This window comes from Pseudorasbora parva, chromosome 12, assembly GCF_024679245.1.
Source record: "Pseudorasbora parva isolate DD20220531a chromosome 12, ASM2467924v1, whole genome shotgun sequence".
Lineage (NCBI taxonomy): Eukaryota > Metazoa > Chordata > Actinopteri > Cypriniformes > Gobionidae > Pseudorasbora > Pseudorasbora parva.
Genome location: NC_090183.1, coordinates 8871389 through 8878155, shown reverse-complemented (window position 1 = coordinate 8878155; position 6767 = coordinate 8871389).

The window sequence follows — 6767 nt, the reverse complement described above, 5'->3', positions numbered from 1 at the left end:
CCTACAAATTCCCTAGATCTCAAGTCAATTGAGCATCTGTGGGATGTGCTGGACCAACACCTTTCAGCCTACAGGACTTGAAGGATCTGCTGCTAACGTCTTGGTGCCTGAAACCTCAGCACATTCAACAGTTGTCTAGAGTCCTTGCCTCAGCAGATTGGAACTGTTTTTGCAGCACGTGGAAGACCAAAAGCATATTAGGCAGGTGGACATAATGTTTTGGCACATTGTTGTAGCTAGGTCCTTATATATTTGGACACAGGAACAATTTTCTATATTTTTGCTGTTTACCAAAACCTATTCTAATCACAGTTATAAAATAAATATGGGCTTAAAGTACACAATGTCAGCTTTAATTTGAGGAAGGGTTCAACCTGATCTAACAGATTTCCGTGAAATCAACACGGACCCTTAACTCAAAAATCCGTGGTAGTTTCACGGAATCGCCGAAAATTCCGTGATGGGTTCACGGAAGTGATGCCTATGTAAGTCAATGACAGGCAGCATCCGTGGTCCACACACAGATTCCCTGTTCCAACACCTTATATTCATCAGTTTGTTTCAGTCAGCATAAGTTATTTACATTTATTTTCCTTTTTAGTCAGACACGTTTTGAACACTTTTATCTCAATCCCTTCCCTAAACCTACCCATTCGTGTATTATAAAAAACCGGATAACAGTCAGATACACAGATACGGCAGGCACAATTTATTCAGAAACTACAAATATTCCAAGTGTTCCGAGGCCAAACGATTGATTTGTGTGAAGAAAATCCCCAAAAAACGATTAGAAACATCGAGTCCATCCACCGAATATTAATACATTTCAAATATTGCCGCTGGAAGAAACGTCAGGTCAGCTTTGACAGCATTGTCTGTTGTATGTCGCATGACCAATTGCGTCATTACGTCTGCTTGTAAAATGCCATTGGCTCTCGTGTGTCTCGTGACCGATCGCGTCATCATGCTGTCGTCTGTATCATTTGAATCATGAGAAAATATGAACGAGTGCGTGTGTGGAGCGCGATCATCATTTCAACGATTAAAACGTTAAGATCAACTACATGAAGATATCGTTTAACTTCAGAAGACTTGGAATGCAACATGTCCTTTTTTTGCAATAAATAACTGTCTGTGACTGTAGTCTACATTGATTTGCCTGTTATGTGTTTTATATTGTTGAGTGGGTCGGTTTAGGGTAGGAGTGGAGTTGGTTGCTCCGAAACATAAAAGTAGGATATAAATATTCATAAAATCATGTCTACTTTTACAAATGCAAATAATTAAATGTGTGTTGGGAATCCGTGTGTGGACCACGGATGCTGCCTGTTATTGACTTACATAGGCATCACTTCCGTGAACCCATCACGGAATTTTCGGCGATTCCGTGAAACTACCACGGATTTTTGAGTTAAGGGTCCGTGTTGATTTCACGGAAATCTGTGAGACCAGGTTGAAGGGTTTTAGGGGGCTTTCACACTGGGCACATTTGCTGCGGTCTGAGCCCGAGTGCGATTGTTCCCTGTGTCCCTTTCAGCATTGGTTTGGTTTTACACTTGACTTGATTCTATCGAACCCTTGTGCATTTGTGTTCATCTTACTTCATTAAAAACATGTATTGCACATGATAGAAAACAGGCCGTAGTAAATACAGTGGATACGGAAAGTATTCAGACCCCCTTTAATTTTTTACACTTCGTTATTGCAGCTTTTGCTAAAATCATTTAAGTTCATTTTTTTCTCATTAATGTATACACAGCACCCCATATTGACAGAAAAACACAGAATTGTTGACATTTTTGCAGATTTATTAAAAAAGAAAACCTGAAATATTACACGGTTATAAGTATTCAGACCCTTTGCTGTGACACTCATATATTTAACTCAGGTGCTGTCCATTTCTTCTGATCATCCTTGAGATGTTTCTAAACCTTCATCTGAGTCCAGCTGTGTTTGATTATACTGATTGGACTTGATTAGGAAAGCCACACACCTGTCTATATAAGATCTTACAGCTCACAGTGCATGTGACAGCCAATGAGAATCATGAGGTCAAAGGAACTGCCTGAAGAGCTCAGAGACAGACTTTTGGCAAGGCACAGATCTGGCCACGGTTACAAAAAAATTCTGCTGCACTTAAGGTTCCTAAGAGCACAGTGGTCTCCATAATTCTTAAATGGAAGACATCTGGGACGACCAGAACCCTTCCAAGAGCTGGCCGTCCGGCTTAACTGAGCTATTGGGGGAGAAGAGCCTTGGTGAGAGGTAAAGAAGAACCCAAAGATCACTGTGGCTGAGCTCCAGAGAAGCAGTTGGGGCATGGGAGAAAGTTGTAGAAAGTCAACCAATACTGCAGCCCTCCACCAGTCAAGGCTTTATGGCAGAGTTGCCCGACGGAAGCCTCATCTCAGTGCAAGACACATGAAAGCCTGCATAGAGTTTGCTAAAAAAAAAAAAAAAAAAAACACCTGACGGACTCCAAGATGGTGAGAAATAAGATTCTCTGGTCTGATGAGACCAAGATAGAACTTTTTGGCCTTAATTCTAAGCGGTATGTGTGGAGAACCAGGCACTGCTCATCACCTGTCCAATACAGTCCCAACAGTAAAGCATGGTGGTGGCAGCATCATGCAATGGGGGTGTTTTTCAGCTGCAGGGACAGGACGACTGGTTGCAATCGAGGGACAGATGAATGAGGCCAAGTATAGGGATATCCTGGATGAAAACCTTCTCCAGAGTGCTCAAGACCTCAGACTGGGCCAAAGGTTCACCTTCCAACAAGACAATGACCCTAAGCACACAGCTAAAATAACAAAGGAATGGCTTCACAACAACTCCATGACTGTTCTTGAATGGCCCAGCCAGAGATCTGACTTAAACCCAACTGAGCATCTCTGGAGTGACCTGAAAATGTCTGTCCAACAACATTTACCATCCAACCTGACAGAACTGGAGAGGATCTGCAAGAAGGAATGGCGGAGGATCCCCAAATCAGGAGTGAAAAACTTATTTCCCGAAAAGACTAATGGCTGTCTGAATACTTCAGACAATGTGAGATTTCAGTTTTCTTTTGTAATAAATCTGCAAAAATGTCAACAATTCTGTGTTTTTTCTGTCAATATGTTGTGCTGTGTGCACATTAATGAGAATTTATTTTTATTTTTATAGCAAATTGCATTAAATGATTTTAGCAAATGGCTGCAATATAACAAAGAGTGAAAAATGTAAGGGGGTCTGAATACTATTTTTATTAATTTGGTGCTATAATGCACAGATGAGTAAACGACACTTGCTTGCAAAAAGTACTCTTTTGAGGAAATTGCCATTAATTTGCTGCCCTGATTGCACTTGATTTGCGCAAATACACTGCAGGTTCAGCTATGGTAATTCATCAACACTCATCCTTTACATGTGTTTTAAAGAACTAAATACATCGTCATCGGCTAAAATGCATGCACAGGTTATTTTTCTTCCTGAACAAGTGCACCCCAGTCCGTGTTGCTTTCACATTCACGCAAATCGCAGCACATTTTGAGCGCAACTGAACTCAGACCACCGCCTTCACATTATACATTTTTCATGCAAACCGTGCCCCGCTATGAACTAAACTGTCAGTGTGAAAGCACTCTAAATTGGAGGAAGGATAAGGATTTATAGCTCTTTAATATGTTGCCCCACTTTTTTTTCAAGGTTCCAAATGTAATTGGGCAATTGACTCAAAAGCTGTTTCACTGACAGGTGTAGGCTATTTCTTCAATTAATTTGCTAATTTTCAATTAAGTAAAAGATCTAGAGTTAATTTTTGAGTGTAGCATTTACATTTGGAAGCTGTTGTTGTGAACCCACATAACTGTGGTCAATGGAGCTCTCCATGCAAGTGAAACAGGCCATTATAGGCGTCAAAAACAAAACAAATCCATCAGAGAGATAGCAGGAACATTATCAAATCGACAGTTCAGTATATTCTAAGAAAGAAAGAAAAAAGAATGCGCTGGTGAGCTGCAGGATCCTCTTCATGGTAAAGAAAAACCACTTCACAACATCCAGCCAAGTGAAGAACACTCTCCAGGAGGTCGCGGGTCATTGTCAAAGTCTACAATCAAGAGAAGACTTCACAAAAGCAAATACAGAGGGTTCACCACAAGGTTCAAACCCCTCATAAGCCTCAAGAACAGAAAGGCCAGAGTAGTCTTTGCCGAAAAAGAAAACAACAAAAACAATTCTAGAACGGAGGAAACTATGATCAACCTCTACCAGAATGACGGGAAGAAAAAAGTATGGAGAAGGCTTGGAACCGCTCATGATCATGATCACAGTGGAGGCAGTGACGGCTTGGGCATACATGACTTCCAGTAGTTTATGTGACAGAAGATAGAAGAAGCTGGATGAATTCTGATGTGTATAGTGTATATACTGTCTGCTCAAATTTAGCCAAATGCAGCAAAGTTGATTGGACGGTACTTCACAGTATAGATGGACAATGACCCAAAACATTCTTCAAAAAAATCCAGGAGTGTTTGAAGGGAAAGAACTAAAGGCAGAAAGAGCCACTAGCAAACAACGCCCGAAGACAGCAAAGATGGCAAAGTAAAGGCTTGGCAAAGCATCAGAAAGGAGAAAGCCCAGTCTTTGGTGATGCCCATTGGTTCCAGACTTCATGCAGTCAAAGGATACTTAACAAAATATTAAAAAATGTACTTTTTAATTATGATTATATTCATTTGTGCAATTATATTTGAGCCCCTGAAAATAGTCAAGTCAAATCAACTTTATTTATATAGCGCTTTTACAGTGACGATTGTTTTAAAGCTGCTTCACAGTGTTAAATAGGAAAATATTGCATCAAAATTTGATTCGGCTGTACAGTCGTTTTGGAGAAAACTGTGACATTATCAGCTTATTTTAATTTATCATATAGTGACAATGTTGGCAGATCAGCATTATAGTTTATACAATTAATTAAGACCAAATTCTTAAAATTCTTTTACATTTTAACTAATAACTAATACATTTTGATCAAAATTGTAGTGTCCCTAACTGAGCAAGCCAAGCCAAAGGTGGCAGTGGCAAGGATTACCCCCTATGAAAATAGAGGGATGGCACGAATGGCTGCTGTTCCTAAATGTTTTACATGGCATTTTTGTTCAAACCCTTGAATTGAAACTGAAAGTCTACACTTCAATTTCATATTAATTGTTTCATTTTTATTCTATGCTGGTGGCATATAGAGGGAACATTATGAAAATTGTGTCAGTGTCCAAATATATGGACCTAACTGTACATATACCGTATATGAACACACATGCTTTCATTTGTACGGGAAACTTTTTTGCTAATGAAAAATTAAGGACAAAAGGGGTTTATAATTGTTTATTAGTGATGCTTTATCTATGTACTTTAGCATCTTTGTCATAGAGAATGAAAATGTTTTTGGGCAACGCTTGGGGATTACACTTCACTATATTAACTACGACTTATGCCTCACTACATTTTTTTGTTTTTTTTAAAAGGTAGTTTTTGTGGCGTTAAAGTTTAGGTATTGGGTAGGATTAAAGAACGTAGATTAGGGTAATGCAGAATAAGGCATTAAAATTTGCTTTATAAGTTCTAATAAACAGCCATTATCAATATGCATGCAATACGCAACTAGTTGAATCGAACCCTAAAATAAAGTGTTACCTGTTTTTGGAGGAAAATAGTTTCTTTTCACATAAGCCTGAAGAAAATAAAAGACAAAGAAATGTATTAGAAATGTATATAATTCATTAAAGCTAATTTAGAGTTTCTTACTGATAATTAAAGTATTGTGGTGTTGTTCGTGTGCCCTTATTTTGTATGTGATAATTCTGACATGACTTTAAAAAGACAATTAACGTGACAAATACATTGTATGAATGAGCCTCTAACTGTTTGAATTGTTTGATTTGAGCTCTGAAAGTTTGAATTGGTTTGTTTCATTTCAGAAGATCAAGGTTTCTTCTTTGAAATAAGACTGTCAAACAAAAGGCCAATCTAGCTATTGACTTGAAATACTTCACTTTCACTCTTAATTAACTGTAAAATCCCATTCAAAAGCCAGTGGACTGTGTCTATAGTGTGAATCTGAATATGTTTGTTTAGCCTGATGGGCTCATCCTCTGGAGAGAGTTAGATCATTTCACCGTCTATACCACCGTCAATGATCCATTTAATCTCATCTCACAGCTAAACCAACAGTGTTCAGCTTTTCACTTCAGCAACCGACTCAGAGTGGAGGAGCTTCAAATCAGCTAATCTAGAATAGCCATACTTTTCATCTAAACCAGCCATTCTGAGCAGCTGTAAACTATTAAATGTTTGCAGAATTGGGGTCAAGGAATATCTGAAGAGAGCTTTGCTGCATAATAGCCTTCAAAGCTTAACTTTCAAAAAAAGGTCTCTAATAGACTCAGAAATGGCAGGTAGCTAGTTTTTGATTTCGATGCACAAATTAGTGTTGAATATTCCACAAATGGTACAACTAACGCCTACAGGAGTTTTGTGATTTTTGCCACCAACTTTTGTTACATAAAAAAATAAAAAAATAATAATTATTTGTGTAATTTATTTTCAATACAAATAAAAATTAAAGGGGGGGTGAAATGCTGTTTCATACTGAGCTTTTTACACTGTTAAAGACTTGGATTCCCATCCTAAACATAGACAAAGTTTCAAAAACTAATGTTGGACGTTTGATGGAGTATTTCTGTGTCAAAAATACTCCTTCCGGTTTCTCCCAAGTTTCGGAG